The sequence below is a fragment of the Myzus persicae genome, unplaced genomic scaffold (genome assembly GCF_001856785.1).
Source record: "Myzus persicae strain clone G006 unplaced genomic scaffold, MPER_G0061.0, whole genome shotgun sequence".
Lineage (NCBI taxonomy): Eukaryota > Metazoa > Arthropoda > Insecta > Hemiptera > Aphididae > Myzus > Myzus persicae.
This window is the reverse complement of record NW_019104311.1, coordinates 511,160-527,999: the sequence shown is the minus strand read 5'-3', so window position 1 is coordinate 527,999 and position 16,840 is coordinate 511,160. Positions and strand designations below refer to the sequence as shown.

The window sequence follows — 16,840 nt, the reverse complement described above, 5'->3', positions numbered from 1 at the left end:
CATATTTTGGTAAATCGAAAATAAGTCGATAATCGACTAAGCGCATATTAAATTATTTACTAAAGCTATAGCGGTATCTACTAAATCTCATCTAATTTGCTATCTGGAAATTACCTTAGTTGTTTTTATAGTAAAATAACCTATATACTCGCCAATATTTTTAGCGTTTTTTGGAGCTGTTGCTTTTTTATAAAAATTAAAATAAATATTCTTTGATTTTATACGAAAAATGAAACCAGTGAAGTACATAGTATGCTTATTGATTAGAAACTATAATCTATTCTTGTAAGAATTTTTTAATAGTTTTACGCTTTCGAGTTTTTAGAAAATCAATTGATTTGCTTATTCACGCTTTCTACAGCTACAACAGTCATCGTAGACGATATAGAACAATCATAATTAAAATTGTATACAAAGGATATTAAGATATTAAGACATTTCGACACTTCGACATTTCGACCTTTCCATTCAAACAATTTAAATTATCAAACTAATTAATTATTATTAATCAATAATTAACATTGAAATAAAATTGATTTATATAACAAAATAATGATAAATCATTGTAAATTATTTAATTTTTTTGCTGAATGGAATAACATAGACATGGAATATAAAAACTTTCCGACCTTTACATTCACATAATTTCGATAATCAAACTAATTAATTATTAATATTTAATAATTAATACTGAAGGTAATTCACTCACCACAAAATAAAATTCAAACATTGTACCAAACTTATTTATTTTTGTTGAATTGACAAAATATAAATGTCTGGATGCTTAAATAAATATGTTTTTAAGTAGTCTAGTCGCAGTATTATGCAGTTGTAAAATATAATAATACGAACAATTTAAATATTAATTAAATTATTGATTTTTAAATGTAGTTTGATAAAATCAAAAACCAATAAACTAGCATGGATGATAATTTGAATCATTTATATAATTAAAATGGTTATGTAGTTTTAACTGTTATTTATCAATTGATGTTTAATAATGACCTAATATTAAAATCAATACTTCGCAAGTAAAAAAAGTACATTAATTATTAATCTTGAAATTGGAATTTATAACTGACTGTAGAATGTAGATAAACAATATTTGTTTAAAAAAATGAACTAAAATTGTAATTTTTAATAAATTAAAAAAATTAATAAGTGTAATATATGAATACCTACAATATAAATATTTATTTTGATATAACATATAATAAATAAATATATTATAATATAATCTATATGTTTCCCTTTTTCCGTGTATTGAATCCCGGGAACTGTCCACCCGGTGTACAAAATTTCAAAAAAATACTTTTTCAAAATAAATTATCAATGATGTGTGAACGAATTAAATGTTTAAAGCAAGTGGGTTTACTCGAGTATATTTAATTTATTATGCATTACATATTGTGTTAATACGATGAATAACCTGACCGTGCTCAGTGAATGCTATGTAGGTAGGTAGGTAGGTATAATGATAAATCATACAGTTAAAAAGCAAATAGGTAATGAGTTATTGAAAAATCGTAATCATCAATATAGTACCTAAAAAACGCCAACAATCAACACAACTTTTAAATATAATTAAATACTTCCAGAACGCAGAAGGTATTAGTTATTAATGACTGCAATCATGAAAATTGTTCAAAACATTAAACCTTTTATTTTTGATTAAATCCTGAATATGTTAAAGGACAAAACAAAAATAGTGTATTAATAACTCAGAAGAAAAATTAAAGTACAGTTTAAATAATGTAATTAATTATTAATAATCATATTAGGTAAAATAGGTAATTTGATATTTCATGTAAAACAATAATAATGAAAACCCAAGTGGTCTGGTAAAACGGACAAAGTGGAAATAAAGTTTAATATGCCGCGCGGGTTTGGGTAGGAGAATAAAAAAACTGGTAAGAAAAACAGCACGAGGGAACAACATTCCATCAAATGTGTAGCCTTGCATCCGTGGTGGCGACAACGTCTTCAGAGCAATACATTAAAATAATTCGTTAAATCGACAATCTGGTTTTGTACCTACTCTTCTCTGTTCCCTATACTCTCATTCGAATTCAACACTATACGCCTATAATACACGATAAACGATACCCTAGTTAAGAATTTCCAAACATGATATAGGTATAGGTAAGTACATTAGAGATACTTAAAAAACGATTTCAGTCAAAAAATATGCGAGATATATATTTTATATATTATCTATCAAATTTCTATTCACAATTTTAGAAACTCATTGATATAATATTATTTTCATTAAGTGATATTCTACAATTCAGAATCTAAAGAAAGATATAAATAATTTTAGAATAATATTATCTATTAAGTAGGTACTGATACGAAGAATCTGGATTTATATAAATAAATAAATAATTATTCCTGGATTCTGTAGAGTGATTTTCATTTCTCTTCTTTTTTTTAAAAGTATTTTACGTTTTCTGACACATCAATAATAATAATTTGTTAATTAAATAATAACTATAAGCCTGACAAATCACCATCACCAATAAAAAATGTCCTATAACAACGTTTTAATTTAACACACACTTTCAAGTCACGCATTCGATAAAGCAAATACATGGCACCTGTCCTTGCATTCATTCATAATATCAGCTGATTAATGTTGACCACTGTCCAAATACTTAATAAGACAAATTTAACGATTTTAAAAGTAATAATTCTTATACCATTATACTGCGACTTGTGATGTTTTTTACTATAAGACACAAAGTACCTATACTTAAAAATTATACAATATAATGTAATAATAATGCGTTACTAATTTCGTTGAGTAAATGTCCGAAAAAACGCAGATACTATTTGGCTACAAGTTGTAAAATTATAAAATAAATATATAAATAAATAAAGTTTTTGGATTGCATAACATTGGTCTATGTTAACAACAAATATATAGCAAAGTACGGCACGTGCGCGTTATATTTCATATTTTGAGATGTCTGAACATGTAAGTCCCCTGCTGGTCTTGTGAAAGCTTTCTATCCCGAAGAACGTGATGTAGAATCTGTTTTTTTTTATAATATACTGTAAAACGAACGTGGTATGACCCAGTCTTTCACTAAAGCGTAGGCGTGGCTTAATATGGACCATGCAGAGTCGTATAGCGATGTCCAGAGATAGGGTTTTTATTAGACCACCGAGTGTCTGGTTGGAATGAATGATCTTTCTGCTTCGAGCGATTCAAGAATTTTATCAAGATGCACAATCGGCGTGCGAAAAAAAAAGAAATGTACAAGAATATTATCATATATCATATGTTTGGTGACAATTCACCTGCAAGACATTTCAGTCACATAAAAATTACATACGAAATTGAGCGATTGATTAAAGTATTAATAAAAAGATTAAAGAACAAAGATAGTTAAAAATAATTAATAATTATGTATTTAAAAAAAAATTGAATACACCTGCTTTTAGATTATGATATATGTATTTATCACCTGCATAGTATGAGTAAAATAATTGGTCAATTAAGTTAATAACATTATAGTACATAGATGTTAGGTTATGAACAATATATCATTATAGCTGAGTCCATCTCAATTCTCAGATCCTACAATTTTTTAACACTGTATAAGTGATAAAGTATTATGCCACATTGTTGATTACATCAGTGATCTTGGTGTTAAAATTACCCTTTCTCTCAACTTCCAACACACAATTGAGTGTATATGTTGTCGTGGTCTGAAGGTAGATGAATTCGTATGACGAACTGCCAAAAACTTAAAATTTTAAGTATTGCTAGAAATGTTTTTCGTACTCGAATTAGAATATGGAAGTATTATGTATGAGGTTACACGGTCAATCACACATTGATAGTGTTAAGAGATTCTTCTTCAAATGTTCAGTCTTTAGACTAGATTTAATTTTTCTACCCCCCGATTACATTTTTGTTTAAACTTAATTGGAGCTTCCGTTTCTTGCTGACCGTAGACCACTCTTGCTCATTCCATTCTTAATAGCCTCTTAAATGGCCAAGTCATTGCACCAAAAATCATGCTTATTTTTCTGCCCAGTTTAAACTTCTGAATACCCACTTCAGGCCTTTATTTATAATGTTAATGCAAGCTGCTAATAAATATCATACTGATTTATGTTAAATGTTATTTCATAATATGTTCATATAAACTATTATATACTTTATTGTTATTGCTATATGAAGTTATTATTATTAGTACTAGATATATTATCATTAATTTTGAATTATATTAAAATATACTGTGCATTCTCTTTATATCATATGAATTGGCTTAGTGCCTTGATAAATAAATATAAAATAAAGAAGATACGCTCGTCGTGCTGCGGTTGAGTACAAAAGGTTAGTAGAAGTACAATGTTAGATACTAAAGTTCAAATTAAATTTCGATCGGTTCGACTAACCCTTTATACTATACTGGTCATTGATCGTCAAGAATTATAAGCTTAACATATAGGTACGTTTACTCTGTGAATACATGATACTTAAATACTCAATGCTCTATGACATTATCAGACTATATTATTGGCTGGTGAATAAAATAAATGTATGCTCTTCAACAATGAGTTTATTAATGTTATGACGGGAAATTGACAGAGTATACAGAAATTGCTCCGTTGGACTTGTTTGATGGACAGAACAATCAATTTTCAGTTCCGCGACCAGTCCTGACGGATGTTGCATCACAGACAACGACTATTGCTGCTTTTCGTTGCAATACTAACAAGACAATGATTTTTATTATCCGCCAAAAACCATAGTAAGGCAGGACAAGGTCTGAAGTAAAAGAAAATATTGTATTTTATAAATGTCCGGAGAACGTTTTGCAAATGGATATAAAAAATAAATCGTTTGTTTAGACCATAAATGTTATACATATTATGTAAGTCTTGAAAAAAATCATAAATATTATATTATTCCAATAAATTATTTGAAAAAATGTTTTGGGATTATATCAAGGATTCGTGTGTCTCTTTGATATAGGTGAATATTGTCGACATGTTATTAGAGTTTAGCACGAATAAAAATGTAAAATCAAATCATGCAGACTTTAAGAAAAAGTGATAGTTATCATGTTTCAATTCAATTTCAATGAAACGTGGAAACGAGTCGTGAATTAATTAGTTTGTCGAATGATCGAAATGTTTAAATTATGTACCTACTTAATACTTTTTCAGATTAGAAAATATCCGTCCACATAATATAAATTTACAATTTACAGAGATTATATAGAATACACAATTTATAATAAGCCTTTAATCAATATATTATATTGAATACCTATATAGGTACTACTAAACATTTTTGTTTCAATTTACTAAAATACAAACGTTTTAAAAGTTTTGATGCATTGTTAATTTGTAAATAGGTATTCATAAATATTCCAAGAATACATACCTCAGTAATAAAATGTTAAAAAAATATTTTGAGTTTAGATTTCTGTTTATATTTAATCCATATGGTACATATACCAGAAATATATTAATTTTTAATATTACTTTCATCAACATTATAAATTATAATAGAAACAATATAATTTTCGATTAACGTTAATCTTTATTCTTTATCAAACGTATAATAAATTATTATGCTTGTATATGTTATAGTGCATCTTAGTACTTATTACAGTTAAGATATTTTGACATTCAAGTGGAAACTGATGTTTTTGATAGTAAATATAGAGTTATTGTGATCAAGAAACGATTTGAAACTGAAATACCAGACGAGGAGAAAAACGAGGAAGTAAATGGCTGCGCCAAATAAGTCTAAAATGATTGCGAAGGAAAAAACAAAAAAAAGCTAACGATTGAACGCATTAACTTTCCAAATGGGCACAATCCATACGACACATTTGATATTCGTCCATAAACAAAGTAAATAAATCTGCAGTGCAAAGACAATGGAAAATGAAAAACCTGATGTTTCAGTGTTTAATGAACAATGAAGTTCAGATACGAGTCGTCATCGCGGATGTCAGAGATTTGTTAATATTGATGCATTAAATTCGCATTACAGTCGGTTTTTACACGCAAAAAGAAAAATGTCCAATAAAAAACGTTTTGTGTTTGTGCCATTTGTCGTATCTGCTATGCAGCGGGCGATTAAAATCCCATTTAGACCCGACTTAGAGAGCTTATTGCTTTCCGCCCAAAAACAATCCCCCTTTAAACCCCTTCCCGTGCCAACTCACACACCCCGGGACGTAATGTACACCCCGGATACGTGCTGTACACTCTGTTATGAGATTTTTTTTTCATTTATGTTACACTTGTCCTAATGTGAAATCGATAATGTCCCTTTTAGAGGCCCGCGTGACCAAAAATGTCCACTTTTAAAAATATAGTCATATAAACCCGAAACCCAACGGTTAACCCTACACAGTACCACTGCCATTGAACATATGTAATCGAAAATAAACTGTAAGCGTTAAGAACATATAGGTACCTTTTTAAAAGTATTATAACAAACGCAAAAAAACTATAAAATATACAATATAATAGTAGTTTAAAATTTTTCGAAAAAGCTAATAATGTAATTATTATTTTATTAAATCGATACCATACTCTATATAATGTATGAATTATTTTGAGTACCTATGTACAATATTATGATTAATCGGTATATTATAAGTTGTTTGTGTAATAGAAAAATACCAGCTATATTATGCCTAGTACCTATATATACACACAACTATCACCGCAAATCGCAATATATATTTTTCCCACAGTTAGTTATTATATCAATTTCACCGATTGATCTTGGCGCGTATAGACGCCGCGTGTCATTATTAATTGATCGACAAGGCCGATCGGCGTGTTGTGTAAATAGAGTTATCAATCCATATCGGGGGAGTGGACTATCATCGTACCGGTTATCTGCGGACACGTTAAGGACATCAAAGCACAGAGTGAAGGAAAATAATATTAAAACGACTCTTTGTCAGACTATATGAAACGAAACTATAGAAAAACCTATGGGTAAAATATACTCGTATACATCAATAATGTATATTATATAGAATCTTATAGAATTAAAAAAACGTTTAAGGACGTGACAAAAAAACCGCTTCCTAATTATATTTTATTTTACCATAAAACAATACATGCGCGTTTGACGCGATAGCTATTAGTGAGCTCGCGTTTCCTACATTTCTAAATTATACAAATTCCAACAGGTAGATAGTCTATATTTCCATACTCAGACTGCAGTAAAGTTCGATGGTAATCGAGAAAATCATTTAGAATGTGCGCACACAATGAGTGTCATAGGTCAATTTCAGGGGAGTGTTATATTTGAAAGTATATATAGCTACAACCAGCTGTTAATTAAATGATATTTGTTGGTCCTCATCGTGCACTGCCACGTTGATAAACGGCTAAATGACCGATATCATTTGTTAACTGCAGAGTACGATTTACCACGAGTATAGAGATTTTTAAAATATAATAATTATGCAGCATTTGTAAAGAGCGATTCAATTTTTTATATAACAATTATTAGTAATACTTTATTTCACAACTAAAAAGTGGAAACACTTAATTTTATTATGAAATAACTACCTATAGGTAAATATGTTATTTTTTATTGGTATTACTTCAACAAAATTATTCTAATATTATTATCATGACGTACGATACGATTGTAATTAATAATTAAGTATTTTAATTTTGTTTATCAATTTAATAATAATATTATATGTATCGTTATTGTACTGCGTGTAATATAAGGACAGTTATTTAAATAATAATGATAATAATATTTTTTTAATAAAATATGATACGATTTAAAAAATAATATATACATAATAAAAAATACTTTGGTCAAGGAGGTATGTTATAATAATACCTATACATTTATAATGTTTAAGCAATATTTTTCATAATATGTTATTCAAGTTGAGTTATCACCGGAAATTTACACGCGGGATTTATTGGCACGGAGTTTGACAGTGGCTGCCGAGTCCGGAGTTGGATTTCTAACGGCGATGAAAAGTTCACAAAGTTTTGGCTTTAACTTAGTTCTGTGTTAAGCTTCGGGTATTAAAGTTGTGTTTAAGATTTTGGCAAACCTTTTCGCAATACGTCTGTGGCTTAATTCAACAATATAATAATATATAATTCACAATATATTATATTCAACATCGTTGGTCGAACCTCCCTCCCCCCGTTGGAGGTGCTGTCAAGGGCAATGTTTATATCTATTATGAGGTGTTATAATTATTGTGATAAAATGTTGACGAAATTACACGTACAACTTAGTTGAGTTGGTTACGTAAAGCTGGTATTACATTGGTTCGCCATAGGTCATCGACAAAAATGCTTTCCATTTATACATATTTAGCTACCGACTTTTTGTCGATGAGTATGTTTTACTACCAGTGTCATACCAGCATAGATGTAATTTCAATATTAACAAAAGACCATTTTGAGGAATAAAAAATGGGTAGTACAACAATAGTTATTTGTTTCTACATCAAATACGAGTTATAATACTTGATTTAATTCTGCCAACTAAAATGTGTGTAATTAATGATATTCATAATAAAAAAAGTCAAAAACAAAAGAGAAACCAAAGCGCCCTGCAAATATATGAAATGTACTCCAGGTATATTATGTTTATAATTTTATATTCAGTGATAAAAGTGCAAAATGTAATATCCCATGTTCAGACTTCGACACTATATAAATATAGGTACAGTACTATATAATACTATGTCGTTATATAGACACATATTTTTTTTTGGCCGTACATTTACTGAGAATTTCGATTAAATTCACATAAATATTGCTATACGTTCCACTGCTAACCACAACGTCAGATAGCGTGTTGATACTTTTTTTTCTTATTCCATTGTCGAAGCAAGTATTATTATACACTCTCGGTCACGTTCCTCGCCTAACACGAATGTCAACCGGTACAGTCCCCGCCACCGCAGTGTCGCCGCCGCCAGGTCCTACATCACAAGGCGCATCACCGGTTGGGCAACCCCCCTTAAATGTTTGTGTATGTACATAAATAATATTATTTGCATCCTAAGTATAAAACATTATAAGTAAATGTATATAATATGCCTACAGTAGATCATGCGCGAACATAATATATTTCCTTCAGCTGTTTAATAATAAACTACACCTACCATATATAGGTACAATATTATTAAAGAAAAATAACAATAAATAACTAGTAATTACTTATCAATATCGGTACCTACCATATAAAATTGAAACGCGTGACATTATTGAACTCCGTTTTTGTCATGGATACAATGTACGTTAAAATCATTTGAAATGTTTATTAAATGGTAAACAATATTGTACTTATTTATCTAGTAAATGAATAAAAACATTTATCTTATATTTAACAACTAAATAAATATAAATATTATTTATTTAATATTACTGAAACTGTATAACTACTTAATTAAGTAATATCAACATATTTTGTTGATTAAAATTGTATGTATTTTTTAATTCTAATGTTATTGAATTAATTAGTCAAATGCAAAAGAATCTTAAGCAAATTTTAAAGTTACCTAATAATATATTAAATAATAAGATAACTATTTTTATACTACTATATCTAATTTATACATGATATATAGTTTAAAAAATTATATATAATTATAATTACATATTAGTATATTTTATTGATAGAATTATTTGCTTAAAATTAAATCGTTGAGATCTATGTTTTCTATGCTATCAAAAAAAAACTATTAAAAAAGTAAGGTTTAAATTTATTTTATCAGTTTTATAAGAAATGTTATACGATCATATTAGAACAAATATAACCTTTATCTACTTATTTTTAATTTGAGTAAGTGTACCTAGCTTTAATTGATATTTAATGTGAACAGTTACTATTTAAATTCTATTTTAAATCCAGATAAAATTAATTCAACAATTCAAATTAAAGTAAGTAAATACAAAAAAAAAAAAATCAAATCTATCAAACAGCCGCAATCAATAAAATACATTTTTTTAATTCAACTTTTATTTTAATAAAATATTAAATATAATACACCTAAATAATAAAATTCTAAAAATAAATTGCAATGTATATAAACCTACCTACTGTTTATACGCTTTATTTTTTACTCGTAGCACCTACGACCTACCCATAAACAATCAGACAAGTTGATAAATATTTAGTAGGACTTTTCTGACAAAAATTATCATTAAACAAGCATTATCGTATACCTACCTATACGCTGTCAGCAAACGCAATAGATTTTCTACAAGTGTGTCGTTTGCGGCGGTAGCTGCTATATGTGTATACATCGTTTATGTATATATAGTACATAAAGAGTATTCAATTTGATCGTTTGAATAATAAAACGACGCTTTTTTTTTCTAAACGGATTTACATCCTACCACGTATCTTATATACGCGTAGTAGTATATACAAAAGTGAAGAGAAACGAGTGATGTAGAAGGAGAGAGAGAGAAAGAGAAAAAAAATTATTAAGTTAACGACGTGTAAACACGGGTTTTTATTGACGGTAATTGGTCGGAGCGCCGTGGCCGAGGCAAAAATATGGTCGAAACCAGGTCGTAAAACAGTCTGTGCACAACGACCTAAAGTGCCGAGGAGCGTGCCGCCGTCGCCGCCACCGCCGCCGGTTTGCATGCGTGTGTGTTTAATGTGAGGATGTGTGTGTACACGCGCGCGTATGTGTGTGATAAAATCACATACACTCCCCCTTGTACATAAATTAGGCATGTTTATGATGCGGTTTTTTTTTTCGAAAAACTCTTTACCATAAGACTACCGCCTCGACGTGCAGCTTTCCGCGTTTCCCGCCTAGGTGTAGGTACCTCGATCTTTAAGATATTATTATGATATTTTACGATCTCCGTATATATTACACTGTAATAGCTGCAGCGGCAATCACCGCGCGAATCGCCCGCGATATGTCATAATGATACGATATAAATTATATTAATTTTAATCTTTATTGCTATGTATAGGTACCTATATCTATCGGCCGGTCTCCGACGACGTCCTGCTCTGTGGTCCGATTAATCATCATATTATTATAATATAACGGCTGACATTATATGTATCCCATAAATATATTAGGTACGTATATAGGTGCGTATAAAATATAATATACACGATTGTTGTTAAATTGAGCCATTAAAAAAATAAAAAAACGGTCGTAAATATTCGGCGAGCGGCTACTGCTGCTGCCGTGTATAATATACCTTCACAGTGGATAGTAAGTGTGTGCTCTCGGGCTGCCGCCGTCGTCGCCACCGCCGTTGTTTATGATCCGTACGGTAATTAACCTGTGCGCGTGATTGAAATCGTTAATATAATGATCTCTCGTGTAAAATAACATCAGATACCGTCGCACAGAGCTGTGTCGCGAAGACATGATTTTTTTTATATATAGTACCTACACGCTCACTGCTTATACATATTATTATTATTATAGATATACCAATATATAATACTGTATAGGTATATTATTATTATCTTTCTATTCCCCCCGCGCACCCCCATGCACCCTTCAACATAAAGTATCCAGTGAAATGTTATATATTATTATTTTTTAATTAAACGGTTTTGCAAAGTATAATATTATACATTTATAACTACTGCTCTCTTACATACTCTCTTTTAGTTTATCGTCGAGTGAAATGAAGGTTTAGTGAGTATTCAAGTTGATATAATATACTAGTATGTGGTATTCATATTTATACGCCTGTAATAAGGTAAACAGACTTATATATTATCATATATACTTATATACAAAATGTATTGTGTTTATTGTTATATTTAATATCATTTAGGTCAGTACATTGAAAGAAGTTGATAATAATATAATATACCTACTGATGTTTAATATTAAAACTGACATGTCTGTTTAATAAGGTATATATTATTTGAAATATTGAGACGGTTTTAAAATAATTTTACCAAACAAACAATTCGATTTCATAAAGGTACTCATATTGTATACTGTTTTTAAACCAAGTCTAAACAACATGTAAGTTTACTGTATTCATTTAAAAATTAAAAACAATTAGATATAAGTAACATAAAGATAAAAAATACATCTTAAACGTAATGTCTTATACCTATACAACATTATAATGATGTGATGTATACACCTAATATATATATATATAGGGCATAGGTATAATAACAGGTGTAGGTAGGTATACTTAATATACATATAATATATATATTAAACTAAGAAATTATTGAATGAACTAAGAAATACAATTTTATAATTTAATAAATGTTGTTTTAGGTATAGGTAGTAAGGTACAGATGTATTTTCATAAAAGGTTAGATAATATTCTAAAATTAAATAATGAAGTATGATAGTTGAATAATTTAACATGTTTTGTCTTTCTGTTGATGCGATCGTCTTAATATATACCATAGTATTATACTTATAATATAATTATTTTCTAGATGGCTTTATCGAAAAATATTAAATTTCATTTATTCTATCATAACGCTAGGAATCATACCTAATTAGTAATATAATAGGTACCTATAAAGTATAATATGATATTACTACCTATTATGTATTAATTTGTTGCGTAGATTTTATACAAATTTACCGTTATTCTATAAAGACACTAAACAAATACAGATTTCTAAATATTTAAATAAAATATAATTTAGATATTATAATGAGAATGTTTTATAATAGGTATACCAGTATTGTGCAGATATGTTGAATCTAGAAGATAGGCATCATTATAATGTATTGAAATGTTATGAATAATTTGTGATCTGTGATCATCTCAACAAACCTATGTGTAACCCATGTAATAGTGGAAAGGTACAAAATATAAATGTTTGATTTATTTTTGTATACACTACCGGCTTAAGTCAAAAAATAAAACTTAACAAATGTATCCTCCTTTACCATACTATAGACATAAAAAAAAGCGTTACGATCGTTACTTATAACTCGAATGATCAGACTTAAGAGCATGACGTGCAGTTTCACGCATATAGATAGTTTCTTATATACATATTACATTTATTATGATAGAAAATGTTATCACTCACCGAGTATGTGCTTTGGTCCAATGAGATCTCTTGAAAGGCGAGTAGACGTCAAAAAACTGTGTTTAGAATAATGTGTGTTTTTGATTAAAAAAAAATAATAATAATAAAAACAAAACAAACAAAACAATAACTGCGGAGGTTTAAATAACTATTATTATGTAGTGATGATTGAAAAAAAAATCGTTTCAACAAAAATCGAATACCGTACAACGAAAAACTGTGGCGGTTAAAATATAAAACGACCGGTGTTTAGCATGCATTTTTTCGACACGATTAAAAATACGATTTTCCGCGCGTTTGGATCGGCGTGTTTTTAAATATACGTCTGTCGTAAATATTTTTGGCGGGTCGGCGAGAACGGCGAAAAAATCAAATATTATAATATTATACGATGTAATAAACGGAAAATATTATATTAAAATATTGTATGCCGCGGCGTGCGAATAAAAAAAATAACCAAATAATAATGACAACGACGTAATAATAATATAATAATAATATTACAGAAAATCAAAACAAACGAAATAAAAATACAATGTATACAGAAGCGGCGTGGAAATGGAACACGACGATATAAAAGCTATAAAGTGTGCTGTGTGTGTTATGGGCTCCAAAAAGTTTGTCCTTACAATAATGGGACGTGAATCGAAGTGTTGGGCGGGAGAATGGTTTACGGTCTCGGAACTGATAGAGAGCCCGGCCCCCTGTGCTACCGCCCGCCCGCTACGGGACCCCGCCGCCCCTCCGCCGTCCACCACCGCCGCCGGCAGGCAGTCGCATAAAGAATATGACCGCGCGGCGGTGGCGGCGGTGGTGGCGATGGTAGCGCGCGGTATGAACGGCGGCGGCGGGAGCGGGCGGGTGGGGATGGACGGACGCCGGCGCCGACGGAGCAAGCGACATACGGGCCGGCCGTGCGTCGGACGGAGAAGCGACGACGATGACGACGACGACGACTACGACGGCGGCGACGACGACGACACACGCACGCCGCGCGCACCGCCGCCGCACACCTCCCGTCTGCAAACACGCGCGCACACACGGGCCCGCGCGCACACACGTACGTGGTGCGCGCGGTGCTCGTATATCGTCCGCGCGCGCATTGCGCCTGTCCTGCCCGCCACCACCGGCGGAGACTTACGAGTTACGACGACGTTTCCGCGCCGCGCCGCCGACCGGCCGAACGCGAAGTCAATAAAGTCACCGCCGCCGCCGTAATTTGCGACGCGCGAGCGTAACGCGCGCGCAACTGACAACGGATTTCGTTACCGACATCAGATTTTTTCGTCCTTTTTTCCCTGTCATTACACGGTGCGTACGACGAATTTTTTTGGAATAGTAACGAACCGCGGTAACGACAGTTTTGCCATCGTACGATCGTAATACAGATAATGGTTGCGGTACGACGGTATGACATGGTTTCATGACCGCCGTTATTATAGCTTATTATATTCGGCCGCGACACTTTAGTACAAGACCAGTACACGGATTTAACGAAACCTCGTGCGCCGCCGACACCTGTTGCCCAGCGGGCTCGCCGCCGCCCCGCGCGCGCAGTCAAATTCGCGCCATGTCCTACAAAACCCTCACGCCTCACCCCCACCCCCACAGCAAAGGACACTTTATCTGCCACCATACACTACACACGTTTACGACAGTGCAGCTAAGTCGCGCGTAAAATAATTTTCATTCGTTTGAAAATATGTCATATTACATGAAACTAATACCCATCTTTAAAGCCATAAAGGTAAACATAAAAATGGATATTGGTATATTTTTCTATCTGACTGTAATTAAAATAGACTCAAAAACTACCAGTTAATTTTTAATAAAAGTTATTTAAATATATATTCCTCGAGGCTTGAAGGGTGTTTATAGCTTATCTTTTCAACCCCTATATAGATTGCTATAGGGTGGCTCGCTCATAAATATTGTTTTCGGCTCACGAAAAATGTAAGTTTTTTTTTGTTTTTTTTATATCATATAGAATTGTCCCATTGATCACATATTACAATATTAGTAGAAATATGGAATATAAATATTTTCTTACAAATAAATTTATTTTAAAAAACATATCTTTGCCACAGGCGGGAGGGTACAGGGGGCTACAGCTAGTTTTGCATGTAACACAAATATATAGAATGAACCTATTCTAGGAAATAAGAATGTACCAACTCATAGTCATCAATGCACATGATATTTTTCATTAGTGTTTCATTGTAGATTTATAGATATGCACATTTAATAGAACCTTACAGATGAATTATACTATCTACCAGTAACACACTACTACGTATATATGGAGAAATATGTATTTTTTAAGACATGTTTGATTTCAAATTTTTCTTTCAGATATTAGATATTCAGATTGTATTATTATTACTGTGTTTTAGTTTTGTATTTAAATCAGGCTTGAATTAATTTTTGTGTACATCTAGTCTTAAACAATACGATATGACACTCTTTGTAATAAATTAATGAAAGTCTTTGTTTAGTTTTACATTTAAAAAAAAAAATTAAATATTCAAATAATTCCTAAATTTTATTTATTCTTGCTGAAAACAATGCCTTTTAGAATTAATACAAAATATTTTAAGAATGACAAAAATAAAGAAAACCATTCTGTTTGTCACTGAACAGTAAATTATAATATTATTAGATAAGGTATTTATTTTTTTGTTTATAATATTTTACTCTAAAATGTATGTTCTATAATATATTTTGTTTCAGAATTGGTGCCAACGTGCAATATGTATACCTTCACTGTACAACGCGTTAACGCATCACATGACATAATTATACATTTAATGCAATATAATATTATTTTTCTAAACATGGGTACATATACAGCATTACCTTAATGGATTTAGTATTTATAATATATTATACATCTATTGAGATATAGTAGCTAGTATATAAGTATATTATTATTTTTATTGAGAGCAAGTTATTTAATTCTCTAACTTTTTATTTTGGTTCCTAATAATAGTATAGGAAATAAATTACATCGTCTGAATCTCTTGAGACATGCCATGAGAACCGCTTTATTCTATATTGCTAGGGGAGAATGGTCAAATGTTGAAAACTTTTTATTCGAATCACTCCTTAGAGCTTGACTATACTAGCCATAGCATGCATGATGACTATAGTACGTAGTTAAAGTGTTACTGTGTCAAGATGAATTCTTTAATCAGGAAAAAAATTGTCCTATGGGACGTGATAACTTTAAGGAGAACACCTGTGTATTGAAACTTTCAAATACTATTATTTGAAGCCTAACACGATTAATAAATATAAAATACCTACGAAGTAAAATATATTTATTTAAACAAAAATAAACATTCATCAAAAATATAATTTTCATACGACAAAATGTCAACACTTTACAAAATAAAATGTCATTAGCTTTTTGTAACTCATAAGTACAGTTTATAATGAGAATATTATTGTATTAATAGTTAGTAGTTAATAGTTTAATATTGTAGAACCTATGTATTATTAAATATTAGGTAATAAATAGTATCAAGCATATTTATGCGTTTACTCAATTATTGTATACATAGTACAAAAGTATTATAAATGAATATAATTTAATGTGTTACAACTCAATGAAAATATTGTATTACATCCTAATAATCTATACATAGTACCAGCACAAGAGTTTTAATATTAAATCGTTAAAATGATTCAAGTGGCAAATAATTTTACAGAAAATGTGAACAACTTCCGTTGGTACTCTTTAAATTAATTTATAGCATTATTATCAGTGATATAAGCGAGTGTTTTTAGTAAATA

General features: G+C 30.5%; 1 protein-coding gene across 2 annotated transcripts in view; it reads right to left on the bottom strand.

The window, feature by feature from the left end:
• The window catches only part of LOC111041078 (homeotic protein antennapedia-like), a 166,472-nt gene extending 152,693 nt beyond the window's left edge, over positions 1-13,779 (bottom strand). The window contains exon 1 of one of the 2 annotated variants that reach the window (XM_022325239.1): positions 13,046-13,779. The gene's annotated coding sequence lies outside the window, so the exon portion shown is untranslated. The remainder of the gene's footprint in view (positions 1-13,045) is intronic. The other variant, XM_022325230.1, reaches the window with a different exon arrangement.
• Positions 13,780-16,840: the final 3,061 nt, after the last annotated feature.